Here is a 12,248-nt window from a genome sequence, read left to right on the forward strand (position 1 = left end):
ATTCCAGAATTCTCAACCTTTGCTCCAAACTGAGCGGTATATGCTTGTAATACTTCTCATATATCGTTAAAGGCGATTCTTCACTTACTACATGTGCATCAAAAACTCCATACCGTTGCCTATGCATATATTCATCAAGCGTCATCTCAGATGAGTTTGCCTGATAATTTGAATTTCTACGCTTATATTCCGCCAATGTCATATTAGGTGACGTCTCCTGAGAAAAAGTCATCATCCTCAAAAAGGTACCTGAAACAAAATTCTAAAAAAGAAAACAAGTCAAAAGGAAAAAGAAATCCTAAAATAAAAATACTGTACAAAAATAAAATAAAATAAAATAAAAACCTAACTTTTTACAAAATCAAAAAATACTAATCACAATATTCCTCAGCCGCTCCCCGGCAGCGGCGCCAAAAATTGATAAGATTTCAGGAAACCCTATATGATAACCGCAATCACACGGTGTCTAACTAGTAGACAAAGGCAAGTACGGGTCGTTCCCACGAGGAGCGGTGAAATACTGTAATCAATATCTCTAATAATCAGAAATATTTTTTTTTTTGAGATTTTTATAATTGAGAAATGTAAAATGAAATAATAAAATTAAACTAAAGTAATAAAAGAAATTCAATGGGAGATTCGGTAACCAGGGTTTATAGTATCCACCACAACTTCTATTCAATTACTGAAATGAAACATGATCCATGAATATTTGTCTATTGTTCTTTCTATCGACATCACCTATTATAAGTGTTAGAGTCTCAAATATCGCTGGGACACCCTAAACATGGTACATCAAAAGACTAAACCAAAGCATGCACCATCAAATTGCGTTAGCGAGAAAATTACACGAAACTAAATGTAAGTTCACAAATTTTATTTGGCTTTTGTAAGCATAACCCATAAAAGAAATTAACCAAGCATGGATCATCAAATAATAAGACAAACATATTTGTAAAATTATCAATTAGGCACATAGGTTTTAAAACCGGTGAAGCAACAACTTGTATTTCGATTAATCAATAAATATTATTCAAGAATTAATCTAATCAAATCATAATAGTCTTTTGCTAAATATTATTCAAATGAAAATAGCCTAATACTCTAAGTGGTTTCAACATAAACCCTAGTTACAAGGATTTAGCTAGACATGACTTTCTCAAAATCCATAAACAAATCAAAGAGAATCACTAGAAAATCCAAATGGAAATTAAATCACAAGAATTTCAAACCCTTCTTTTCACTTCCGTAGCCGCGCCTCTCTTTTCTCTTCTCTGGTTTTGGCCTCTCGCAAGAGAGAGCTCCCAAAACCGGCCTCTCCAAAACAGTCACCAGAACCCCCCTTTTTCTTCTTCACAATACAGAAAATATATACCAAATAAAGGCGTGTCGTCATTCTCTTAATTAGCCTTAATTGAAACTTGCATGGTGGTCATCAATGTGATCTCCCCATATATATTCTTCTTCATTTTGCTTGCATGCATATTGGTAGACTTAAAAAGAATCCCACGGGTGAAAAAAAAATCTTTTTAATTCATTTTTCTCCCTCCAATAAGATATTCACGTGGACCCATTTATTTGTTCCAATATTCCACTACCTAACAAGATTTCCTTAACAGCTAATGCCTTTTTAACTTCCCAAAACTGGATGTGTAAATATGCGACGACACATGGCATAGTAACCTACTATAATGTTTTCTGCTTGCAATTTGCTGAAAATCACACGACTGTTCTTCTGAGCCCCACAAAACCATGATTCAGGGGAAACCATGTGTACGTGCTTGACCTCCTTGTTTTCAATTAGACCGTCCCACTTGTGTATCATCCCTTCTCTGTCTCGTTTTGGTGTCTCGGGTAACCTTGCTGGGTTTTTTTGTGTGGCAAGCACTGTTTTAGTTTCACATTTCGCCATTTATTTTTGGATGATTGGATTACTTCTACTTTCTACAAAAGCATTAAAATAGTATTATTAGAAACAATATCGAGTCCTACCTAAGTCGAATGTAGCACATACATGCTTATCAGTGACCAACTATGTCGATTTTTGAATACTTTACAAAAGATCCTGAAATCCTAATTTCCAAGTTGGTACTCTGTTTTTTATGGAGGTTAGTTTACTGGTTGTCTTACGCCGGTATTAAGCAAGGGAAAATTTTTCTAAGTCCCCACCCATGGATTATCCATAATATCAGGCCCTTAATTAAAAGAATTTTATAATCAGGTCCCTAATTAATAATAAAAATGAAATGACCACGTTACCCTGGTTATAAATGTATCTAAACTTAGGTTTCTCTCAGAACCAATCGACATTTCTTCTTCTTGGAGAGAGAAACCAGATTGAGAAAACTAGAAAAACTAGATCTAGAAAATCAAAAACCAAAAATCAAATATGAATTTGAGAGAAAACTAGTTTTGCAAAAGAAATCAAGAACAAGAAGATGCAAGTTAAAGGAAATTGTATGTTTAATTCGTTTCCTTGAAGTTTCAAGAGAAAAATAAACGAAATAAAGACAAAACTCAACCAAAATCGACAGAGAATAACAGAGGTAAGATTTGGTTTCTTTTCTTCTTCTTCCTCCAATATATGTTTTTAGTTCTGAACAATTGATCATTGTTTGGTAAATATTCATCCAATCTTCAATCGAGCTTCAATTGACTATAGTTTATCAATTGATTTAAGTTTTTGTTTTGAATTTAGGTTTACTCAGTTGATTTTGAAGCTATTTCAGATAATTATTCGTCATTTTTATTCTCTTTAGTTAATTTGATTTGTTTCAATTTTTTTTGTTTTTGAATCAATCGATTTGTTAATTTGATTTTTTTTTATTACAGATCCAAGAAAAAAAACAAAACGATATTTTATTTTGAATCAAATTATTTTTCCTTTGAATATAGGTAATTTTTATGTATAAATTTAGGGTTTATTTACAACCTAAAATTCGTTGTTGGTAGATATTGTCGTTGTTGTTGTAGTTCATGTTGATACAAGTACACATGTATATTGGGTTATCAAGTTCATGTTGATGTTTTAGTTCATGTTGTAAGATGACTTTTGTTATGTGATGAGGTACAACATGTGTAACTGACGTCTACACATCCAATTTGGATGAGTAACTGACGTCTACATATCCAATTAGCATGTGTAACTTCCATCTTCACATCCAATTATAATGTGTAACTCGAAGTTACACATTCATACAATTAGATGAATATGGGTTTCTCTTACAAAGTTGTATTGAAATGCCTTGATTTGTAGGTTATACTCATAAAAATGTGTTTGTAATTAAACTATTCATATTACATACGCATGATATTGAGAGTATGTATATATGATCTTGGATGGCACTAAAAGTATGTAGCTGACATGATATTGATATAGTGGTTATGCTGGTGATTGTTATATGATAATTTTTATATTAATTAGCTTGCATTTCTGGTTATGGCACTCTTCTTACAGTGGTGGTGGTGGTGGTTACAGGAGTATTTATGGTGCCGGTGGTAGTGGTGGTAGAAGATCTAGTGAAAGTGAGATTGGAGTGAAATCAATTGTTGAAAGCGAAGAACGAATATCAACATTGAGCGATCCTCCTACAAAATTTGATTTAAGAGTAATGTTTTGTGTTTTTTTTGTCTACATTGAATATTATGCTTAAATTTGTATTATTATTAATGATCTTATTCAATCAAATGCAATTTTGTTCTAGATATTTGTTGTCTTTGTCTGTAACTATAATTTTCTTACTGTTCATGTACTGATGTACAACATGTGTAACTTTCGTCTACACATCCAATTAGCATGTGTAACTTTCGTCTACACATCCACTTAGCATGTGTAACTTGTATCTACACACCCAGTAAGCATGTGTAACTCGCAGTTACACATAGATATAGTTTGTTCCAGATCTGAGTATGTTTTTTCTTTCAATTAGAATGTACGACTTTCGTTTACACATCCAATTAGCATGTGTAACTTGCATTTACACATCCATATAGCTTATGTACTTGATTCAGGGATTTTCCAAGTCTAAGTCTGTCTTTTTTTTCTCTTTAATTAGCATGCCTAACTTGCAGCTACACATCCAATCAGCATGTGTGACGTGTGACCTTCATCTACACATCCATATATCTTGTGTATTTTTATTCAGCGTTTTTCCATCTCTGAATTTATATATTTTCAATTAGCATGTGTAACTTTCGTCTACACATCCAATTAGCATGTGTAACTTTCATCTACATATCTTCTTAGCATGTGTAACTTGTGTCTACACACCCAGTAAGCATGTGTAACTTGCATCTACACATCCAATTAGCATGTGTATCTCGCAGTTACACATAAATATAGCTTGTTCCATTCTGAGTAAGTTTTTTCTTATTTATTACAACTCTCATTTTAAGTCTTTCACAACAATAACAATCATAATATTCTCAAGTACAAATTGTATGAACAAAAATTTGAATTTGGGTCACAAATCTAATTACTCTTTCTTTCCTATTAAAGAAATAACAAATTAATGCAAAAAAATGAGCCAAAAAGACTTGTGATGCCTATATAACAAAAATGAAGATCAGCTGCATCTTTGAACCCTGGTAGATTTATTGGAAGTTTCCATATTCCAAACCAAAACAAACCATTATTGGAAGTTTCCATGTCTCATGTTCCATGCAATTCACAGCAGCCATGACAACCTGAAAAATACAAACATACAATAAAAATATCAAAAAACAACGAACTCAATTCACTCGTGGGCGTTTCCCCCTCGTGAAAAGTATATCCTATGCGGCAAGCTAAACATAAAATGAGCCATCAACATACTCAACAGGAGAAATATATCATATGCAGAAAGCAATAGATACAATGTGTCTTAAAGATACAAGTGCTACAAATGTTTACAAATACACATGCAACTGGATATATATTGTAACTACAAGTTACACATACTAAAAATACAACAGGATATATATGTGTAACCTTAAGTTACACATACTGTAACAAAAAACAGCATGTCGACATCGTTAATTTGAAGTTGTTCTTCTGAAACAACATTGTTTCTTCATCCTCTTCTCAGTATCAAACAAAAAACTCACAACAAATTCACAAAAAACAAACAGAAAAATACAAATTCCATGCTAAAAATACAACATGATATATTTGTAACCTCAAGTTACACATACTGTAACAAAAAACAACATATCTTCATCAATTTGAAGTTGTTCTTCTAAAACAAAATTGTTTCTTCATCCTCCTCTCAGTATCAACAAAATATAAACAACAAATTCACAATAAATTCTCGGATTGGACATGCTAGAACAACAAATTATCGAAAAAATTTGAAAAAAGTTTTGAAATCAAACCAAATAAAATTCGTACCTAGATTTGTTGTTTTCCTTCTTCTGAAACAATGTTATTTCTTTTCTTGTTCTCAGTATCAACCAAATCTTGTTCTCAGTATCAGCCAAATCAAAAAAAAAAAAGGAAATAAGAAAGAAAGATCCAAATAATAAAAATCGAAATCAATAGAATTCAAGACTAGATCGAAAACACACCTATTTTGATTTCTCTATTCCAACCTGTCTTCTTCCTCTTCTCAGACTCAACAAAATCCAAGCAAAAAAAAACGAAAATCCGTAGAAAATCAAAATAAATAAAATATATCAGAAAAACTAGTGAATCAAACCTATTTTATACAAACAGAAAATAAAAATTGATACAAACCTATCTGTTGTTCTTCAATGCAGCGTCATCCTCTCGTCATATCTGAAAACAACTGAATCAATTCAATGATTTTCTGAGAAATAACATGTTTTCTAACTCTCGTCTTAAGTACAGTGAATCAAAAATCAACGCACCTGTTTGTTGTTCTTCAATGCAGCGATTTTGTGAAGAAACAATTTGAATTCGGAAGATTTGATATCACGAAGAGAAAATCGATGGAGAGCAGAGAGATGAGAGAGTAAAAAAAATCTGATTTGATTTTCTGTTTCTGCTCCTGTATAAGTCTACTATAAATAGTGGAAGTTATTTTTGGTATTTTTAGATTTATTAAAAAAATTGATGACGTCAGCAATTCGGAAGAATTCAAAACCTGGCCCCAAACTAAAAGTTTTGGGCGTAGAAATATCAAAAAGTGAAAGCATGGAGTTGATAGTGAAGGACCAATTTTGTGGGGCTTCTATATATTGAACCCATATAGTACGGGGGTTCTAGTATTTTTCACATTAAGCAAACCTTTGGTAACATCTGGTATTACAGACCCACACGCATTTTGCGAACTACAAAACTCAAAATGGAAGCGACGTTATTATATTAGCTAAACAGAAGCAACATTTGAAACCCAAACCCAATGACCAAACAAAATATAATCATTTTCCAAACGAACAACCGCTTAAATGTGCCAAGATAGACATGAATCGTAACTTAAGAAAAAACACAGGTATAAACTAAAATGTGAAGTGACCACATCCCAATATGTGGATAGCAATCAGTCTCCATTGATTCCGGTACTCCATGTGCTGGTATAATTTCTATCTTGCGGCCAGAAATTCACTGCCAACATCTGATCCATCTAGTGTTTTGCTTGTGATTCACTTCTATTTCCAATCCTAAAGTCCCCCGAGTTTCTTCAACAGTGCTTTACACTTTTCTTTTTTTTTTTTTTTTTTTTGCTTAACAATTAAATTTTTATATTTAATAACCAAAGGAGTTAAAAAGATTACATCTCAAATGAAATAAAGAAAGAACAAAAATGGAATGTCACGTATGGCATCTTTCTAACAAAATCTAAAATATACTTGATGTGGATTTTCCAGACTACTCAGGAAAGAAGGTTTACTTTCAAAAATTCTCTGCTCTCCTATACTTAGTATTGCACATCTTTTTGCCATTTTGTCAGATGAGAAATTCACTTCTCTGTAACTATGAGTGAAACTCCAAGAAACCATTGTTGCACAAATCTTTTCTCATCTTGTAATTACAAACCATGGAAGTTTCTGACTCTGGAAAGCATTTATGACAGCTTTAGAATCTGTTCTGAAAACAAGATCCATGAAACCATGGTGAATTGACCACTCTCCAGTAATTAATATTGCAAATATCTCTACATAGTAGTTGGTAGATATGCCCAGACCACCTGAAATAGAAATTACAAACTCACCAGTGCTAAGTCTTCCCACTACCCTATAACCAGCACATCCTGGGTTCCCTCTAGAAGCTCCATCACACAATAGCAGTAACTTCCCCTGTTCTGGCAACTGAAAGAAAACTTCTTTTATGATCATACTCTTCACCCCCTTGTCTTCAATCCAAAAGTCTTGAGCATTTATAAATCATATTTGATTATTCCACATTTTTGCTGTCAGTCTGAGATCACTGTCTGATATTGCTTGGATTGTTTTCATCTTAGTGACATTCTGGTCACATTTACCTTTATCAAATATACATTCATTTCTCAGAAACCAGAGCTTCTTCATAGTTATAAATTCACCCAATAACCATATTTCTTTTATAACAGGACTCTTGTTTTTTGCCAACTAAAGTACATCTTCAAATGATCTTGGATTTTTGAAATTGAAAATTCCACCAAGCCAGCTCCAAATGATCTCACTATAATTACAGTACCAACGGATATGATATCTTGTTTCCTCCTCTTGTCTACAGAAAAATGCATCTTGATACCATATTGAATTTTCTCTTTTTCATGTTGTCATCAGTTGCATAAATATTTCTAGCTAGTTTCCATACATTACTAGATATACTAGGATGCACAGATTTATGCCATACCTTCTTAGTCCACTATAGAAAGGGGAATTTTTTCCTTATGACTTCCACTGTTGAAGCTTCTTGTGAAGCTTCATGTGATAGTACCAGTCCATATTCTCTTGTCTCTTCCCCCACCGATTACTAGCAATTCATTTATATGAATCATCTCCATAAGTTCAGTTGGCAAAATCCATTCTCCATCTAGGAGAAAGTCTGATACTTTCATTCCTGGGAATTGTAGTACATATGAATTTTCTGGATATACTTCTTGCAGAGGTTTCTCCATCACCCATTTATCCTTCCAAGCAGAAATATTTTTTCCATCTCCCACAACCCATCTTGTGTTTTCCTCCACTTCACCAATTATCCATTTTATTCCTGGCCATATAGAAGATTTCTTGTAATATGTAATCCATTCACCATTTTTATTTTTAAACTTAGATTGAATTTTTTTTTGACCAATCATCCTTTCCATTTTGAATCCTCCAAAATAGCTTCATTAAAAGAGCTTTATTGATGATCTCTAATCTTCTCAACCCAAGACCACCTTCACTTATTGGAGAACAAGTTTTATTCCATTTCAGGATTTTAATTTTTCTATTTGCAGGGTCCCCTGACCATAAAATATTTCTAATTATTCTTTCACACTCCTTTATCACCCTCTTAGGCCACTTGTATACTGACATCGAATATATAGGCAAGCTACTTAGAACAAAGTTAACTAGTATTAGTCTTTCTTGGAATGATAGAATCTTACCTTTCCATCCTGCCAATCTCTCCTGCATCATATCTACCACACTCCATACATGATGAGCTTTTACACTGCCTTGCACTAGCATCACCCCCAAGTACTTGTATGGAAAGTCAGCCAATACTACATTACATTCTTCAGAAATCTTCAATCTTCTACTCTGACTTGTGCCATCAATGAAACAATTGTCTTTCTCCAGATTTACTTGTTGACCAGAAGCAACTTGATATGTATTGAGTAAACTCATTAATTTTCTGACATTCCTTTTTTCACCATTACAAAATAGAAATATGTCATCAGCAAAAAATACATGTGAAGGCTGGGAACCTCCTCTGTTAACCATTGCTTTCAAGCTTCCATCTTGAATCATTTTAGAAATATTTCTGCTAAGAACATCCTCAGTTATAACAAAAAGAAGAGGGGACAGTGGGTCACCCTGTCTTAAACCTCTCCAAACTTGAAAATATCCTTCAGGGCCTCCATTGACTAATACTGATATTCTTGTTGATTGAAGCAATACTTGTAACCAGTGCAGCGCTTTATCTGAGACACCAAATTTTCTTAAAACTTGAAACATAAACTTCCATCTAAGAGAGTCATATGCTTGAGTAATGTCAAGATTTAAACCAAAATTTCCTCCTCTCCTCTTAACTTCAATCTCATTTATCATTTCAGAAGCTAACGAAATTTGTTCTTGAATTGTTCTACCCTTTATGAAAGCTCCTTCGTGAGGTGACACTATTTTGTTTATTACCTTCCCCAACCTTGTTGACCATATTTTGGTGAAAAATATTAAAGATGAAATTCATAAGCCCAATTGATCTAAATTGTTTTGCTTTTTTTGCATTTTGTTAACTTTAGGTAGCAGCTTCAGGAAATTAGCATTTAATCCATTTGGTATGAAACTTTTACTCCAGCAAAATTGTATTTCTTTTGTTAAATCAGCTCCAATTACCTCCCAAGAGAATCTATAGAATCATCCTGCAAACCCATCAGGACCAGGAGCACTCTCTGGATTCAATTCAAAAACTGCAGTTTTGATTTCTTCATCAGAAGGAATGGCTTCAATCATGATGTTATTACCTTGGGAATATTTGCAAATATGCTCTCTTCTATATCAACCTCCTGATATTTAAACTTTTCTTCAAAATGATTGACTAACTCATTTGCTATTTCTTTTTGATTTGTGATAATGACTCCTGTAGAATTTTCCAGTTCAGTTATCAAACTTTGAGCTTGTCTTAATTTCATATTGATATGGAAGTATTTTGAATTTGATGCACCATCTTGTAACCACATCACTCTTGATTTCTGCTGAACAATCTCTCTTTGTTGTTGAGAAAGTACTTCTTGTTTACCCCTTGCAGTTACAAGATTGTTTAGCAATAAGTTGTCTGAAGGATTCTTATCTGATGTTGTTGTAGCTTCCATTACTTCATCTTCTACTAGCTTCAGCTTCTTATTCACATCTCCAAAGACTGGCCAGTTCCACTCCTTTAAATCTGTTTTTAGTCTTTTCATCTTACTCATGTACACAAAGATAGGATTGTCTTCCATGTTTTGTTCCTAAGATTTTATAATAATGCTTAAGAACTCAGAATGAGATTTCCAAACTTTTAGTGCTCTAAATGGAGTATTCTTTGGTTTTGGTATATCAACATTTCCTCCATATAAAGTACTATGGTCTGAAATCCCTCTCACTCCAACTTTATATCCCCGGCTTGAATACTTTTCTAACCATTTTTCATTAAAAACAGCTCTATCAAGGTTGCACGCAATTCTCTTTTTCCCAGCTCTGTTGTTACACCAAGAAAAATCTAGACTAATTTTAGGAGCTTGAATCAAACCACAACTATGAAGACAATTATTAAACTAGACAATTATTAAACTCCAACATGGATAACTTCTTGTTTATCCCTTGCAGTTACAAGATTGTTTAGCAATAAGAGTGCTTCACACTCTTCGCGTAACATGAGTGAACCTGAAAATCCCAGGTTATCATCACTATCCTGTTCCTGCCAAATCATTTAAAAGGTTTCAATTAAGATCTCAATGGAATAATATGGCGAAATATCTAATTTTGTTGAGACATGTATGATTCATATGCCTCCTCAGATAGGACGACCACATAGTGACAACCTCATGAGTCTCTTTTGAGGTTGATCATGGAAAGTTGTAAATGGCGAAGTTTACCTTTCCACATGTTGACATGGCAACATTGACACTAAAATGATTTGTCTAAAAACAGACACAGACAAAATGACCTTTCCTTTTGGTTCTTCGCTAGAGTTTATGGTGCAGCTTACCAACACATGCACTATCATTTTTCCTTCAAGAAAGTCTGTGACTCCCTGTTAATGTTGATATCAACCTTCATTGCCTAATTAAAAAAAATGTTATAAAATATCCATTTAAAGACCAAAGGATTAAAAAAATGAAAGGAACAACAACATCAACGTCATACAACAAAGACTCACAGGCTACCACCAATAAATCCCGAGGAAAAACTTATACAAACCCGATGATTCTGACACATCGAGCAAGAAAAAGTTTAGAATGAATAAACTGTAGAAAAAGGAGTTACATCCATGAGTCTTTGGCGTCTGTAAAACTGGAGGCCAAGGTATAGGTACATTGGATAAAGAGAAACATAACACAAAATTAACACCAGAACTACAACAAATAGAATGATCCATTTCCGAATTACTATGGCACATAGATTTTAAAATTTCAATTGTTGTATGATAGGGAAATTGCAGAAAGGGGGAAACATCTAACCAAATGACTTGCTCCCCAAAAAAAAAATCTAGAAAAATGAAACATCAAAGTATTATTCCATACGATTTACAGTGACACTACGATTGGTCTCGCAGTGCGCTCTTGAGGCTTCATCCCTGAAACCATTCGCCCTCCTTTTTTCATCCTCCAAATTTGGAAGAGATCATTCATTGTCGAGACAGAAAAAACTCATTAAGTAAAATTAATTAATTACTTCTTTGGGTCAGACAAAAAGAACAATATAAGTAAATTCTTTGGCGTGGAATCCATCTCTGATAAAAATCATTCATTCAGTACACAAATCTATGATACCAAATGGTGTAAAACTGGGCAAAACCAACCAAAACATATCAATAATGTTAAAAATAGGCAACACAAAAATTTGAGATTCAAATGCATACATAAGAAGAAAGATTCATAGTAATTGAATTGTTTCTTCGATGATCCTTGCCAGTGCATTTAGAGCAACAAATAAAATTCGAGGAGATGGGTAGTTTCAACAATGGCCAACATAGAATATTTCTGGGGACACTATAGACAGGTCATGTATTAGACTAAACACACCATATACTAAACTTCAAAGTGTCTTATCTTGTTTAACATTCTAACTTGGACTTGGGATGCAAAACCCGAAATCTATATGGTAGAGTTCTTCAATAGAACAGGGGGAAAAAAACAGTACAAATTACATGGATTATGGTCATTTGAGTCATTCTATGAATAAGTACAATGTTGAGAATATGACAGAATTGTCAACAATAAAAACAGAAAGGAAGTGGTCATGGCATTCAATTTGTCTGCACATTATAATGTCTTATTTCTTGTGCTGTTAATTCTCAACCAAAAATTACCTTTTTTAAGCAAGGTGCTCACCTCTTTACCTGCTCTACTATTTTTTTTTTCTCCAAAAAGGAGTCTTGCTAGTAAGTACACTCTCTCTTAATGTTAATTAGAAGTTGAAAA

The sequence above is a fragment of the Papaver somniferum genome, chromosome 2 (genome assembly GCF_003573695.1).
Source record: "Papaver somniferum cultivar HN1 chromosome 2, ASM357369v1, whole genome shotgun sequence".
Lineage (NCBI taxonomy): Eukaryota > Viridiplantae > Streptophyta > Magnoliopsida > Ranunculales > Papaveraceae > Papaver > Papaver somniferum.